This window comes from Panthera onca, chromosome Y, assembly GCF_046562875.1.
Source record: "Panthera onca isolate mPanOnc1 chromosome Y, mPanOnc1 haplotype 2, whole genome shotgun sequence".
In the NCBI taxonomy this organism is placed as follows: Eukaryota; Metazoa; Chordata; class Mammalia; order Carnivora; family Felidae; genus Panthera; species Panthera onca.
In genome coordinates, this window is record NC_138358.1 from 22,979,976 (window position 1) to 22,997,552 (window position 17,577).

The 17,577-nt window shown below is 36.8% G+C and overlaps 1 protein-coding gene across 9 annotated transcripts in view; it reads left to right on the forward strand.

The window, feature by feature from the left end:
• The first annotated feature begins 510 nt into the window (after positions 1 to 510).
• The window catches only part of LOC145715080 (ubiquitin carboxyl-terminal hydrolase 9X-like), a 173,803-nt gene continuing 156,736 nt past the window's right edge, over positions 511 to 17,577 (forward strand). For 5 of the 9 annotated variants that reach the window (XR_014137099.1, XR_014137101.1, XR_014137100.1 and 2 more), the window contains exon 1: positions 512 to 861. The gene's annotated coding sequence lies outside the window, so the exon portion shown is untranslated. Of the gene's footprint in view, positions 862 to 959; positions 1,104 to 17,577 lie in introns of all 9 variants that reach the window. The other 4 variants (XM_081794664.1, XM_081794666.1, XM_081794667.1 and 1 more) reach the window with 4 other exon arrangements.

The window sequence follows — 17,577 nt, forward strand, 5'->3', positions numbered from 1 at the left end:
TGCCTCACCTGTTCAGGCCACCCACTGTACCAACAGATTCCCAGTTTCAATATGCCCCCTTTTCCTTAGTCTGGCTCACAACCAGCTCTTTCCCTAGGGCGGTCTACAACCAAAGAAGGTTGGAGAGCCGCATTGTACCCCATACTGAGGGTGGTGCGACAGCTAATGACTCGACGGCTGCCTTTATTCTGCGATCTTTCCCGTTTTTACCTCAGATCTTTCGGACCAAGAGTTATCAGCCAGGACGACACACCCGGATTGGCGGAAGGATTTCTTAATTCCGGTGGAATGAAGGGTAAATGGGTGGGGCTAAAGGGAGAAAGCCGGAACAGCTGAGGGAAAAGAGGCTGGGCCGAAGTCGGGGGAGGGCCGAGGGGCGGGACTTGGAAAGAGCGGGGGTCCTGTAGGTTCTAAGTGGCGCTGGGGCTGGTGGGAGTCTGCGCCTGTTCGGTTGCCACTGGCTCGGCGGGTTGGTTTTTTTTTTTTTTTTTTTTTTTTTTTTTGGTTCGGCGGATCCGCCATATTGAAGAGGACCGGCCTAGAAGACTGCTTGACCCCCAACCTCCCCGAACCCCGCCCTTTAGGGGCTTTTTTGAGTCCAGCCCCTTTCAGCCTCAAACAGCTACTAGGCCTTTCGGAAGCTCGTCCCGGCTGCAGCGTCTCCCACACGGGAGGCGGCCGCCTCAGCACTTGGTGTCGGTGTCGGCGTCGGGAGCAGAGTCGCGGTGGAAAGACCAGGCCTGGATCTAGGAACGGTGAAGCCAATCTTGCAGTAGGACTAAAAGGTGACGCAAGACGAACGCACCACCTGGAGCTCTTCTAAACCCAGCGACAGACCCTGCCGGAAGGGGAAAAAATTAGGTAAGAGAACCACAGCGTACGTTGAACGGAGTGGGTGTTTTTTTTTTCTCAGCGCCGAAGTCCCAAGCATGGCTGTAGCAGGTTTTTGTTTTTGCCAGACTTGGGATTCAACATTGCCGCTCCCTGCTGTTTTCGCATACTCTGGTTTCAGGGTAAAGTAACGGTGTCGTACAGTGAATAGCTACCTGCCCCTTTCCGGACCCACAGCAGGATTTGAAAGAGAATTCACGAACTAGGGGCGTGTGAGTATGTGTTTCCTTTTCTAGCCAAACCCATCGGCCCCGCAATTCTCCGCCCTGGGTAGGCGCTCGGAAGAGCGTTAATGGGTGCCGAGCCGGCTCTAGAATCATGTCGGTTTGGGGGAGGTAAGGGAAAATGGCTGACGGCTCTGACGCCTCCCCCAACCCCCCCTTCCCCAACGTTTACTGTAGTCCCCTGTTTGTACTACGGGTATAAACGCTCTCGATTATTGGATTTATATAGTACAGACTCAAGATCCCAAGCGGGTCTCCTCGCTAGACTCGACATCAAACGCCTCACTGAGGTGCAGTGATTTTGATTTACAGCTAGGCCACAGTTATTCCTGGCTGTCGGGGTTACGTTTTTCCCCTTCCGCAGTAGCCAGAGACCGTGGGACAGTTTTTGCCTTCTCCCTTCTTTCAAAGTGTTGAGAGCTAACGAACAGTGAAAGATGTCTTCACGGAAAGGTCGATTCCACGTTATCTTTTACGTGTTTGTTTTTCGCTTTTGATGTTGAAAGAGTATTTTTGAGTTGGTTAGTAAAATCTCATTGTGATTTCGTATACGGATTTTTTATTATAAAATGTTAATTTGGAGTTATAGAATACATTTAGCATTTTGTTGAAAGTACGGTTCATTGAGACCATTTATGCTATTGTGTGGATTTCCTTTATTACGCTACTTGAGTATTCCCATTGTGCAGTTTGTCCCACAGGTCTTTACAACTGAGTAATTTTTAAGAATAGTTTTTGAATTCAGTTTACCGGTTGTAAATGTGGGTTAAATTATTCATCTTGTAATTTTTAGGGGGGGTACACTGTAGTATTTTATTACCAGGAAATAGGTTCATTTTGTAAATGCGCTTAACATTTATATACTTAACGCTTAAAAAAAATAAGTTTAGGTTCTTTGATCAGGAAACATTCGGTAAATGTGTTCTTGCAACTTATCACTACCAATTACATTGTGAATAGGAGAAAACTATAGGTTAAGGTGACTATCTTAAACCCTATTTTTGGAGTGACTTAAAACGGACCGTAGGCTCTTATATTTTCCTTGCTGTCCTAATTTAACGGTCATTTTTGCCTGAACAAAACTGGAAAGTTGAAACACATGTTATACAAAGAGGTCAGCATTATTTTTCTCAATTCAGAAACATGCCTGTAGTTTCAACTTAAACACTAAAAATTTTGTTCCAGTGTCTGGGAACATGGAAAGCGTGAAGTACTTGCAGTTAGTGTTCCAAGGATCACTTGAGAGTTTTTTTTGTTTCATGAATTTAAAAATAATATTTTTAGATTTTAAGTATTCAGTTTTTACATGAATGTGTAACATTATATTGTTTTAATGTTTACTTTCTTTTATTGGTTTACGCTAAAATACTTGGTCTAACTTACAGGTAATTTCTGTAGCCACTAACCAGCAAACAGGTAATTTCTACCTTAAGACATATTACTGAACAGAAATTGTCAAATAGTATTTACCAATACTTTTTTTTCTGGGATTCTGAAATACATTTTCAATATGTAGGTAAGAAACATTTGGTATCTATTTCAGATTTTTTTCTTTGATGAGATATTTATAATGCAGCTTATGGTTATTGAAACTGGATGTTTGCCAAGAAATTAAGCATTTAGTTGTTATTTAGCTGAACAGATATTTACTTTTTTAGCTTTCTAATATTTTTACCTTTGTTTCAAAATTTAATGTGGAAACCATCCTTTGCCTACACTGAATTAAAGATAATTTTCTTAATAAGAACTTTTTCTTGCTTTGATATATGTACTTTAAAGGGTATGCACTTATAAAGTGAAAAGGCAATTATGTCTTGGTTATCAGGTAAATTTTTCTGCAGCTTTTTTGAGGTGTAATTTTTACATACAATAAAATTTATTCCTTTTTAATTCAATTTAGAAATAGGAAAACAGTACCCAATTCCATTTTTATAATTTTTACATCACCCTAGTTCCTCCTGATCATTAGCTTTAATCTTACTTCCTTCCTCTGTAGCCACAGGTAATTTCTAATCTTCGTATCTCTATAGATTTGCTTATCTTGAATATTTCATATGTGATCATGTAATATTTATTCTTTATATCTGGCTGCTTTCACCTATGTAATGTTTTTGAGATTCATTCATACTGTATTGTGGCTCTATTTAATACGGACCTAAAGCTAGTAGGAACATTACAAGTTTTGGTGGTACATGAATAGTATAGGTACATGCCTAGGAGCAAAATTGTTGCATTGTGAATTTATGTTTATCTTAAGAAACTTCCAACTCATTTCCAAAGTGTTGTTATTCCTACCAGCAGTTTATAAGTTTTGTAGTTCTCTGTTTGTATCCTGACTTTTGGTTACACCCACTTTAGTGGATGTGCAGTAGTATCATGTGGTTTTAATTTGCATTTGCCGATTGGGTAATGATGTTGTACGCTCACTGGCTATTTGTAAATCTTTGGAGAAATGTGTATTCATACTGTGCTTTTTTAAAAAATTAATATCTAATTTTTTCAGTTTAGGTTATATCTTTTATTTGACATGATGTGCAATATTTTCTCGTAGTAGTCTCTGTTATCTCTTTGCTTAATGGCATCTTTGAAGTGCAGATTGTTTCTTTTTTCTTATTTTTTAAATTTACATCCTAGTTAGTTAGCATATAGTACAGCAGAGTGTTCTGGAGTAAATTCCTTAATGCCTCTAAGCCATTTACCCCATCCCCCCCCCCCACCTCCCCTCCAGCAACCCTGTTTGTTCCCTACATTTAAGAGTCTCTTATGTTTTGCCCCCTTACTGTTTATATATTATTTTTGCTTCCCATCTCTTATGTTTGTCTGTTTTGTATCTTAAATTCCTCATATAAGTGAAATTATAATGATATTTGTCTTTGACTAATTTCGTGTAGCATAATACCCTCTAGTTTGATCCACATCCTTGCAAATGTCAAGGTTTCATTCTTTTTGATTGCCGACTAATACCCTATTGTATAAATATACTACATCATCTTTCTCCATTCATCCATCGATGGACATTTCGGCTCTTTCCATACTTGGGTTATTGTTGATAGCACTGCTGTAAACATTGGGGTGCATGTGCCCCTTCGAAACAGCACACCTGTATCCCTTGGAAGAATACCTGTTAGTGCAATTGCTGGGTTGTAGAGTAGTTTTTTTATTTTTTGAGGAACCTTCATACTGGTTTTCCAGAGTGGCTGCCCCAGTGTGCATTCCCACCAGCAGCGCAAAAGAGATCCTCTTTCTCTGAATCCTTGCCAACATTTGGGGTTGCCTGAGTTGTTAATGTTAGCTATTCTGACTGGTGTGAGGTGGTATCTTATTGTGGTTTTAATTTGTATTTCCCTGAGGATGAATGATGTTGAGCATTTTTTCATGTATTGGCCATCTGGATGTCTTTGAAGAAGTGTCTATTCATGTCTTTTGCCCATTGCATCACTGGATTATTTGTTCTTTGGGTGTTGACTTTTATGGATTTTTGATACTAATCCTTTATCTGATATGTCATTTGCAAATATTTTCTTCTTTTCCAGTTGCCTGTTAGTTTTTTTGATTGTTTCCTTCGCTGTGCAGAAGCTTTTTATTTTGATGAGGTCCCAATAGTTCTTTTTGCTTTTGTTTTCCCTTACCTCCCGAGACGTGTTGAGTAAGAAGTTGCTGTGGCCAAGGTCATAGAGGTTTTTGCCTGCTTTCTTCTAGAGGATTTTGATGGCTTCCTGTCTTAAGTTTAGGTCTTTTATCCATTTTGAGTTTATTTTTGTGTGTGGTGTAAGAAAGTGGTCCAGGTTCATTCTTCTGCATGTCGCTGTCCAGTTTTCCCAGCACCACTTGCTGAAGAGACTGTCTTTATTCCATTGGGTATTCTTTCCTGTTTTGTCAAAGATTAGTTGGCCATACATTTGTGTGTCCATTTCTGAGTTCTCTAATCTATTCCATTGTAATGACTGTCTGTTTTTGTGCCAGTATCTTACTGTGTTAATGATTACAGCTCAAAGCTCGAGATTGTGATGCCTCCAGTTTTGGTTTTCTTTTTAAAGATTGCTTTGGCTATCAATTTCAAGATTGCTTTGGGTCTCTTCTGGTTCCATACAAATTTTGGGATTGTTTGTTCCGGTTCTGTGAAGAATGCTGGTGTTATTATTTTGATAGGAATTGCTGAAGTGCAAGTATTTTTAATTTTGTTGAAGTTGTTTATTGTAATTTTTTATTTTTGTTTGTGGTTTTCCTAAGAAATCTTACATAACTAGATCACAAAGATTCACTTACAGTTGTCTCAAAGGATTTTATGTTTAAAGTACTTAACCTTTTGGTGTGCAGTTCATTTTGAATTAGCTTTGTGTATTGCAAGAATTAAGAGATCTAAATTCATCTTTTGCAGGTGGACATTCAATTCTGTCCTTTTAGTTGAAAAGACTTTTTTTTCCAGTGAAGTCTTGATTCCCTTGTTGGGAACTATTTGACCTGTTGAAAGAGGCTTATAATTAAGGATTCATTTCAGGATTGTCAACTCTGTACTGTTGAACTATCCTTGTCCTTTTTATTTCAAATGAGAACAACCTTTAAAACTTTTTTAGTTGTGGTAAAGTACACATAAAATTAAGCATCCTAATTCATTATGAATTATTCACTAATTAATTCATCAGTATTAAAAATAACCACATATTTTTGCAGCCATCATGAACTTAATACTTTCATGTTAACTTTCATTACATTTTTACTTCTCACTTCTTTATTACAGTTGTTAATAGATTTTTGTGTTTTTCATTCTTTCAATACTTGAGTAATAGATTTTTAGCTTTCATTTTTTCTTTCAGAGTTGTGTCCTCAAATGTCATCGTCTTAATTATTTGAACAGAGCCTGACATTAATGTTTGGGAAAGGGTTAATGCAGAGGTGTTTTTTTTTTTTTTTCCTCAACCCTGATAGCACATTATAGTCACTTGGGGAACTTTGGAATAATACTGGTATTTAGTGTTCATTGCACCATTACCTCATCCTCCTATTTAATTTGTCTGATATAGAGTTAGATAAGCGATCTTTAAAATCACTGTGGATAAAAATTACTAGGTTGTTATTTTTAATCATGTGGTTCTAAATCTTTTAGATAAATAAGAGCGTGGCTTTTTTTGTTTTTGTTTTTATTTCATTTTTAAGTAAGCCCTTACCCAACATAGGGCTCAGACTTAATAACCCCAAGATCAGGAGTCTCATGCTGTCTACCAGCTGACCCAGCCAAGTGCACAGAACACTACTTTTTATGTTGGTAACTTAATACCAAAGTCATTTGAGTTCTAATTATGTTTGTTACTAGCATTTTGTACTACTTTACATAGATATTTCTATAGCTAGATGTGAAAATTGAGACATAATAGGCTCAACTAGTAGTGATTAGAGCCACCTTACCTGTCATTGCCAATGTTCTATAATCACTGATTATATGTGCTTTTACATATTTAAACATTGAAATTTGGCTTGCTTTAAATCTCAGAATAGGCTTAGGTTTGATTAAAAATTTTGACTTGTAATTTTGTTTCAAGGATTAAGTATTTGGCTATATAACAAGTCGTTAGCCACAGAAATTTTAAATTGCAGTGAATAAAGTTCTCTTTCATTTACCTCCCAAAATATGCCGGACTTTTTTTTTTTTTTTTTTTTTAATTTTTTAAATGTTTTTGTTTATTTTTGAGACAGAACATGAGCAGGGGAAGGGCAGAGAGAGGAGACACAGAATCCGAAGCAGGCTCCAGGCTCTGAGCTGTCAGCACTGAGCCTGACACGGCGTTCCAATTCACAGACTGTGAGATCATGACCTGAGCTGAAGTTAATTTTATGAGGCCAGATAATTTTTCCAGCTTTGATTTTCTGTCATTTTATTCTGCCTCAATAAATGTGCTATGATTAAAGTTAAATGTGATGGTGTTAAACTACTGGGATTTTTGCAACTCTTTTCAGTTTAAAAAAGTTACCAAAAAAATCATTCTGAACTTTAGCCTTCCCCAGTGCAATGTAAGTGTCAACTATAATAGAACAGTATTCTTTTTATGTATTGGCTTTAGGAATAATTTTGGACTTGGAGAAGTCATCATAATTTGTGTTTGGGTGATGTATTCTGGCATGATTCTTCTTCCCTTCAGTATGTGTGCTCTTATTAGTTGTCTTCATGTATATGTGTGCTGTTCTGATTTTGTTTTAATTTGTTTTGTTGAGGTGCTTTTGGGGTAATGTCTTCCTTCAGATTCTTTTAGGTTTAGTGGCATCTATGTGATTAAAATTCTCTAAGGCACTGATATTTCTAGCATTGGAAAGTGTCTGGCAACAATAGCCAAATTATGGAAAGAGCCTAAATGTCCATCAACTGATGAATGGATAAAGAAATTGTGGTTTATATACACAATGGAGTACTGCGTGGCAATGAGAAAGAATGAAATATGGTCCTTTGTAGCAACGTGAGTGGAACTGGGGAGTGTGATGCTAAGTGAAATAAGCCATACAGAGAAAGACAGATACCATATGTTTTCACTGTTATGTGGATCCTGAGAAACTTAACAGAAACCCATGGGGGAGGGGAAGGGGGAAAAAAAAAAAAAGAGGTTAGAGTGGGAGAGAGCCAAAGCATAAGAGAGACTTAAAAACTGAGAACAAACTGAGGGTTGATGGGGGAAGGGTGGGTGATGGGTATTGAGGAGGGCACCTTTTGGGATGAACACTGGGTGTTGTATGGAAACCAATTTGACAGTAAATTTCATATCTTGAAAAAAAAAGTAAAAAAAAAAAAAGGAAAGTGTCTGGCATTTAGGTTGTAATTATTTGTTGAATATTATCAGTTCATCATTCTCTGTTTGATTTCTCCTTTCTATGTTTGTTTTGTTAATAGTCTTCATTATTTCAAGTAGTTTAACTTTACTTGTTAATCATTTTAAGATGAAAAAGATGTCTCAAGAGAGGTGAAGCTTAGCTAGTCATGCATTATCTTCATGAAGTTGCTGTCATAACTGCCATAAATAACAAGTTGACTAGCTTTTGTTTTTCTAATGCCTTTTTATTTACTTATTTTTTTAACACTTATTTATTTGAGAGAGAGAGAGTAAGCAGGTGAGGGGCAGAGAAAGAGAACAGAGGATTCGAAGCAGGTTCAGTGCTCACAGGAGAGAGCCTGATGCAGGGCTAGAATTCATGGACTATAAGTTCATGACCTGAGCTGAAGTCAGATGCTTAACCGACTGAGCCACCTAGTGCCCACCTTTTTATTTGTTTTAAAAATTTCTCAGTATTGAGTTATTTCCTGTTTCTTATCTTCTTAGAAGTTTGGCAAGGTCACAGATTCTCTCCTGCATTGTATTTGACATATTTCCATAATCAGCAGGTTTTGCAGGATTAACGTATTACTTAATGGTACTTTAGGTTATCCTTTTTGTATGCTGAATAAACATAAACATACTGGAAAATCAAGTGTAAGAAGTCATTTTAGGGGGACCTGGGTGGCTCAGTCAGTTAGGGTCTGACTCTTGGTCTCAGATCATGTTATAACCTCATGGTTTTGTGAGTTTGAGCTCCATATCGGACTCTGCACTGATAGCATGGAGACTGAGATTCTCTCTCTCCCTTGCCCTCTGCCCCTTCCCCACACACTTGTTTCCGTGTCTCTCTTGCTGTCTGTCTCTCTTTCTCAATAAACTTAAAGAAGATGATTTTGAGCTAGTAATTGGAAGATGGATTTCATTTTCCGTCAACATATAAAGTGGAATGAGAAGATCATTTTTTTCAAATGTTCATTTTTGAGAGACAGCATGTAAACACAAGTCGGGGGAGAGGCAGAGTGAGTGGGAGACAGGATCCGAAGCAGGAGGGCATGGGGCTCAAACACATGAACCTCAAGATCATGACCTGAGCAGAAGCTTAACAGACTGGGGCACTCATGCGTGAGAAGGTAATTTTAAAAGAAAAAAAAGGAAACAGGGATGTCTATCTTTTCCATATTGTATGCCCATTTTGTTTCTGCTGGTTTATGTACATTTGCATTCTTAAATATCATTTCTGCTGATTTAAATGGTCATTGAGGCTCAAACATTATTGGCCACCTTCCCCTTTTTCTGGTCAGTTTCCTTATGTAGCTATTTCCTTGAACTTGTAAATTATCTTTTTAAATTTTTTTCTATTTTAGTATTTATTTATTTTGATTTCAAGTTTTTATTTTAATTCTGGTTAGTTAACACATACGGTAAATTTGGTTTCAGGTGTAGAATTTAGTGATTCATCAGTTACAAATAATACCCAGTGCTCATCACAGCAAATAACAGTAAGTGAGCTCTTTAATACCCTGTCTAGCCTATCACCCACCCACCTCCCTTTCATCAATCCTCTGTTTGTTCTGTATAGTTAAGCTTCAGTGTCCTATAGTTTCCTTCCCTCCCCTTCCCTTTCTTTTCCCCTTACCATATGTTCTTCTGTTTTGTTTCTTAAATTCGACATCTGAGTGAAGACATACTTTTGTTGATTTATTTTTCTCAGCATAATACATTCTAGCTCCATCCACATGTTGCACACGGCAAGATTCCTTCCTTCCTTCCTTCCTTCCTTCCTTCCTTCCTTCCTTCCTTCCTTCCTTCCTCCCCTCCCCTCCCCTCCCCTCCCCTCCCCTCCCCTGTCCTGTCCTGATCTTTCTTTTTTGATGGCTGAATTTATTCCATACACACCACATCTTCTGTATCCATTCATTAGGTGATGAATATTTGGGCTCTCTCCATAGGTTGGCTGTTGTTGATGCTGCTGTAAACAGAGGTCACATGCCCTTTCAAATCTGTATTTTTATATTCTTTGAGTAAATACCAATAGTCCCATTGCTGGGTCATGGGATATTAAGTTGTCTATTTATAATATGACCGTCAGAAATTACATGATGTTAAAGCAGTGTGCTACTTACTTGTGTCAGATATTTGAGTTTTTTTAATAGTGCCTTAGGAACACAGAAGTGGTGCTTAAATTTTAAACATTAAGAAAAATCTCCTGAAGGCCTAGTTAAAAATACAGGTTGTTGTCTGCTCAGCCTTTAAACGGTATAAACCTGGAATGAGACTCTTGAAAATTTGCATGTCAGATAAGTTCTCAAGTGATAACACACGTGGCTGTTTTTAAGAGAGACTTGGAGAATCATTGGTGGCTGACACTGTTTCCAGTGTAGCCTGCCTTTCTTTCAGATTAAACACTAAATTTATCTCAATTAAAATTTATCTAATCTTTCAGATTAAACACTAAATTTATCTAAATTAAATTTATCTAATTTTTTCTTAAATCTCCATATTCATGTGTACATTTATATACTAGGTGTGTATATATACTAAGGGACTATAGCCGGCAGTAGGGAAACAATGTGAGTAAAAAGAATTACATGAGTCATTTGATTTATAAGTTCAAAAATTGACTCCATTAGCCTTTTAAATCTCAGAATCTGCGACATAGAGCACCATTTTCAAAGCAGAATATCATGAGATAGGAAACATTCATATTAAAAATAGACAAAAATTAAAAGGGGCGTGGTCAAACTATAATAAATAACTTGGTATCAAAGGATAATTAGACATTAAGTTCTGGTTTATCATTCAATGGAGAATTTGTGCTTCTCTGTATGTGTGTTTATGAGTGTGAACACTTGTGTATATGTGCGTATTCTTATGTGTATAGTTTTGTAAATGAAAATTATGCTTATTTATGTGGGGCAGAAAAGTTTGGAGATCATAGAGAAGTAACAAGCAAAACAGTCATACAAACATTTTATTTCTCACAATACCACTATGTAGAAGCAGTCATGTTAGGGTTTTTTCCCCATTTTTTTTTGGATTCTCTCTTTTTTTTTTTTTTTTTTTTTCTTTAATTGAGAGAGAGCATGAGCAGGGAAGAGGTAGAGAGAGAATCTTAAGCAGGGTCCATGACCAGAGCTGGGCTCAATGCTAGACTCAATCTCACAGATCATGAGATGACCTGAGCCAACATCAAGAGTCAGATGCTTAACCTATTGAGCCACCCAGGCATCCCTGAATTCATTTTTTTTTATTAGGTGTAATTTCAGACATTTATCGTAAGTATTGTGATTTAATCCTGTCCTTGGTGCCTCTTTCACATTATCAACAATTTTTGTTATTAATATGCTGTAATGAACATTTGGGGTTGATTTGAAAATTATGTTCAAAATTTTCATTAAAGTACATTTCAGTTTAATAAGGTTTTCTAATGTCATTTGCCCTTAAAAATTTTTTTTAAACGTTTATTTATTTTTGAGAGAACTAGAGTGTGAGTGGGGAAGGGGCAGGGAGAGTGAGAGACATAGAGTCTGAAACAGACTCCATGGTTTGAGCTGCCAGCACAGAGCACGACATGGGGCTCGAACCCATGAACTGTGAGCTCATGACCTCAGCCAAAGTTGTACACTTAACTGACTGAGCCACCCAGGTGCCCTTCTAATGTCCTTTGCCTTTACTTACTGTTTTCCTAGAAGTTAGGTATGTTCCATTTGTTCATTCTACTGGGGAGACATTGTTTTCATGTTCCTTATTTCCGTGTCATATAGTTTTCACCAATCCTCAAATACTGCTCAAAATTAGCATCGTGAACTTAATTTTCGTGTAGGTTTCTAACATATTTCCTGCCACAAAAATCACACACACAACAAAAACCCCTCTCATATCCTCCATTTATGTTGACTTTCTGGGTTCTTCATGTATGCCTTAGGCTTACAACTTTGCAACTTTACACTGTTTCTTTGGGAATGTTTTCCTTGTGATTTTTGATGTCAGTTACTTTTCATCTTTAATGACTGAGGTTTACGGGATGGCTTACATAGAACTATAAAGTGGTCTCTGGCTCTTTTAAATAAATCTTTTTAAAAGGTGTCTTCCTCATTTTTCTAAGGAGACAGTTCTGATTTGGAGATTTAGTTTCTCTTTTTAATCTGTGAACTGAGATGTATTATGTTTGCATGTAGAATGATCTCATTTAATCACTTAATAGGTTTATTATATTATTCCATTTATGAGAAACAGGCAGACTAGCAAGCAGTAAATGACTCCTTAAATATTTCATGTAATTCAGTATCAGAGTTTATATTAGTTCTCAACTTGGGCTAAACTTGTTTTTTTATGGGATATTCAGCAATGTCTAGAGGTAGTGTTGGTTGTCGTGTTTAAAGGCAAGTAGGCATGTAGTGGATGCCAGCGAATCATTAAAGAACAAGGATGGTGTTAACATCTGACAGTACACAGAACCAAGCAAGTTAGTATCTTCTCTCTCTGCCCATCAGCCTTCCCAAAGTTATCTGATCCAAAATGTCTACGTTGCTAAAGTTGAGAAAACTTCATCTACGGGATTATTGGTATTTCATTAAGGTCACTGTTTGTTTGTTTTAATATATTTTTTTAACATTTATTTTTGAGAGAGAGAGAGAGAGAGAGAGAGAGAGAGAGAGAGAGAGAGGGAGAGAGAGACAAAAGCACAAGCAGGGCAGGGACAGATAGAATCTGAAGCAGGCTCCAGGCTTTGAGCTGACAGCACAGAGCCCAATGCGGAGCTCATACTCATGAGCTGTGAGAACATGACCTGAGCTGAAGTTGTACACCTAACCAACTGAGCCGCCCCAGGTATCCCAAGTTCATACCTTTTTTATTAGACTTGTGTTGCATAGATGTGTATCTGGTGAACTAAAGGGAGAAGGACTGAGTGTAAAGAAGCCTAAAGTAGTAGTGTCCAAAGGATGTATTCTTTGCCACATATGAGGGGGTATTTATTATGTGAGACACATAAATATCAGCTGTTGAGATTGAGTTGCTGTTATTAGAGGATTATTTTAATAATCCTCAGTGCAGGCTTAGTGGGGAAATTAGTAATGAAAAGAGAATCATGGGAAACTTCCTTGGCTTTCTTTCAGCTACATGGCACCACAGATTCCTCAAGTGTACCTCCTTTTCTGTTTCTCCTCTTCCCAAATACTCTTCAAAATTCTTACCATGCTAATTCCACTAGAATGAAGTTATTTTGACATAGCTTCCATGTACTTTTTTATGGTTATTTATTCTTGCATTTAACTGAACTGTCATTGATGTGAATGCCCTGATGTTTCCTGTTACTTTTCCTGACTCTTGTTTTTCTGTTCAAGTATCTTCCCTTCTCAGGTCTGGTATACGCTCCTGACTTCCTGTGTCATCTTCAGCTACTTTATTTGAACTCCAGTAGCACTTTGTCTACTGAATTCAGTGTTTTCTGTTTCTTTTTGATACCTTTCATAATTTTGTATTTTCAGTATGTGTGTACTTTATAGTCTTTTGCTTAGTAGGTGTCATTGAATAATTCAGTTTTGCTTACTTATCAACATTTGTGCAGTGATTACATAGACTCTAAAGAATCATTACAGACTCTAAATTTATCACAGTAATATTGATTGATAAGTTAGATCTATTAATTGTTACAGAATCTAAAACAGTGCCATTATACATGCAATTTGTAGATTTTTCTGGGATGTCTCTTGAATGAAGTTGGTTTCTGAAGTGAAGCTCAATTTTGAATGATCGTATGGGATTTTTTGAGGGAATGTGGTGGTTAATATAAAGTGTTAAGATGATTAAGAGACCTATTGCCGTAGGTCTTCAGTCAACTAGTGAGCAATTTATTTAACCTCACTGAAGTTACAGACTTGAACCTCATAGACTTGAACTAAATGATTGTTCTTGAATTGTATTCATTGATTTAATACCATGCTAGTCTCTGGGAGATGCATGACTAATTTCCTCTTTAGACTGTAAATCTAATGGGCCAGATAGTAAGTGCTGTATTAAAATAGAGGTATAAAAAGTAGAATAGTAGAAGATGTGAAGGAAATCATTTCCATTTCAGGTTGTATACTGTTTGCTTGTCCTTAAAGCTGTAGGATTTGGGTGGCTGTACAGATTTGGTCAAGGACTTCCAGGGAGAATAAACATTTGAGACTGAAGAATGGAAATGTGTGTTATTAATTAGGAAAAGACTAGTAGTGGAATATGGAAAGAACACTGGGAATTATGGGATGAAGCTAGAAAGCTCATTTGAGTGAGATTAGATTATAAGTTATTTCATGTGCCATGTTAAGGTAGTTACATTTATTTTTAAACAGTGAAATGGGCCTTTTACTTTTAGGGGAAAGAGATATTATGAAATCTGTTTTGTAGAGATGTTGGAAATTCTGGTGACTATAGAGGTTAGGTTGCCAGTAAATCAGGTTCCTATAGAACTGAGACATTTTTAGCTGTTTGGGTAAACAACGTTTGGGGACCTGTTTTAAGAAATTAAATTAAGCATTGAGATTCATAGGGCTGCTGTGGTCTGGCAGAGGTGCTCCTGATGTCACTTGGACTTTTCCTGTTACTGAGTAGAATAACAGAATATCACAAAACTTGGCAACTGATAGTTCTAGTTTAGGGTCTCCTAGAGATTGCATTCAGGATGCAGTAGATTGCAGTCATCCATCTGAGGGCTTGACTGGAGCTGAAGTATCCTGTGTCTATCAAAAACTTAATGACTTGGGGCAGACAACCTCAGTTTGTTGCCTTGTTGCTATTTCTGTAGTGTTGCTTCAGCTTTTTGGGGCAAATGATATCTTCCATCTTGAGAATATCCTTGTTAACAAGTAACAATATTAATACTGCTAAAGATTATTAGAGCCTTCTAGTGAAAATAATTTTAAGAGGAATTTTAGTTTTACTCCTATAAAGAATAGAGATAAGCAGTGATTAAAGTTTGGAGTTGATGATTTTAGATAACATTTTATCTGAATTCTTTGTTGTTTCTTTATTATATTAAGAAGAGATTTTTTTATGTATGTATTTATTTATCTTGGGGAGAGTCAAGCAAGCAAGCAGAAGAGAGGGTTGGTGGGACAGAGAATCTGAAACAGGCTCTGTGGTGTTAGGCTTGACAGCAGAAAGTCCGATGTGGGCTTTAACCCATGAATCACCCCAGTGACCCTGTATGTTTTATTTTTATACAGTGACCCTGTATGTTTTATTTTTAAGAAGCTTGCAGTCCTCAGACCTTTTGGTTTCAAGGCTCCCTTCACACTGTAAAAGTTTTGGGAATTTCATGAAGCTTCGGTTTATGTGTATTGTCTCAATATTCACCATAGTATAAATTAGAATTTGTAGGTTTAAAGTTATTTCCCATTTCATTTGGAGAATGTACAAGATCAGTTACTTACTAAATTACTTGTCAAAGATAATTATTTTCCAAGCAGAAAGTTATTTTACAATTTTAATAGACTTTTTAAGAACAGTTTTAGGTTTGCAGAAAAATCTCATGGAAAATAGAGTTCCTCTAGTCCCTTCCTCAAAGATTCCTGTTGTCCACTTCTTGCACATTAGTATTGTAGGTTTGTCACAATTAATGAACCTATATTGGTAACATTAGTGTTAAGGAAAGTCCATAGTTTATATTAAGGTTCACTTTTTGTACAGTTCTGTGGGTTGTGACAAATGCATAATGTCCTATATTTGTTATCATAGTATAGTATAGAATAGTTTTAGGCCTTTAAAACGCCTAGTGTGCCACCTGTTCATCTCTCCTTCCCACTCCCTGAACACTTAAGAGCTACTATCTTTTTACTGACTATAAGTTTTACTGCCTGTGTATATGTTTACTGCATATACAAATTACATGTTTTACTGTCTGTGCCTTTTTCATATAGTTGGAATTACAACAGTATGGAGCTTTTTTAGATAGCTTTTTTCCACTTAGTATAAATTTAAGACTTCTGCATGTCTTTTTGCTGTTTGATAATTCATTTCTATCACCGAATAATATTTCGTTGCATGAATGTACCAGTTTTTTCACCCCTTGTTTCCAGTTTTTGGCAAAAAATGAATGAGGCTGCTACAAACATTTGTGTGTAGGTTTTTGTGTGGATATAAGTTTTCATTTGCGTAAGTATCTAGGAGTGTGATTGGTAAATTTTATGGTAAGCCTATTTTTGGCTGTGTGAGATGCTGCCAAATTGGTGGACTACTGTTTTGTATTTCCAGGAATATACAAAATTCTCTAAGAGTGTAAAGCTATTTGGCATCTGGGTATGAGGGCCAAAAGATTTGTGTGTGTGTGTGTGTGTGTGTGTGTGTGTGTGTGTGGTGTGTGTAGACTAAATAAGGATAATGATTTATTATTCCATTTTGGTAGCCATTATAGTCATGTTTCTAGATCTTGAGGAAAGAAATGCGTCAAAATGATTGGAGATAGTTTTTGATCACACATGACATTAAGATTTCTATTTATTTATTTTTACACTTGATCTCAACCAAAAGGCCAAGAAGCAGTTGTATTTATTTATTTTTATTTTTTAATTTTTTAAGTTAATTATTATTATTACAATTTTAATTTACATCCAAATTAGCATATGGTGCAACAGTGATTTCAGGAGTAGATTCCTTAATGCCCCTTTACACGTTTAGCCCATCCCCCTCCCACAACCCCTCCAGCAACCCTCTGGTGTTCTCCATATTTAAGAGTCTCTTATGTTTTGTGCCCATCCCTGTTTTTATATTATTTTGCTTCCTTTCCCTTATGTTCATCTGCTTTGTCTTAAAGTCCACATATGAGTGAAGTCATATGATATCTGTATTTCTCTGACTGGCTAATTTCACTTAGCATAATACCCTCTAGTTACATCCATGTAGTTGCACATGGCAAGATTTCATTCTTTTTGATTGCCAAGTAATACTCCATTGCATATGTATACACCACATCTTCTTTATTCATTCATCCATCAATGGACATTTGGGCTCTTTCCATACTTTGACTATTGTTGATAGTGCTGCTATAAACATTGGGGTACATATGTCCCTTCGTAACAGCACACCTTTATCCCTTGGGTAAATACCTAGTAGTGCAATTGCTGGGTTGTTGGATAGTTCTATTTTACTTTCTTGAGAAACTTCCATACTGTTTTCCATAGTGGCTACGCCAGCTTGAATTCCCACCAGCAATGCAAAAGATCCTCTTTCTCCACGTTCTTGCCAACATCTGTTGTTGCCTGAGTTGTTTATGTTAGCCATTCTGATGTGTAAGGTGGTATCTCTTTGGGGTTTTTATTTGTATTTCCCTGATGATGAGTGATGTTGAGCATTTTTTCATGTGTCAGTTGGCCATCTGGATGTCTTCTTTGGAGAAGTGTCCATTCATGTCTTTTGCACATTTCTTCACTGGATTATTTGTTTTTTGGGTGTTGAGTTTGAGAAGTTCTTTACAGATTTTGGATACTAAACCTTTATCTGATGTGTCATTTGCAAATATCATCTCCCATTCCATCGGTTGCCTTTTAATTTTGCTGGTTGTTCCTTTCACTGTGCAGAAGCTTTTTATTTTGATGAGGTCCCAATAGTTATTTTTCCTTTTGTTTCCCTTGCTTCTGGAGACATGTTGAGTAAGAAGTTACTGTGGCCAAGATCAAAGAGGTTTT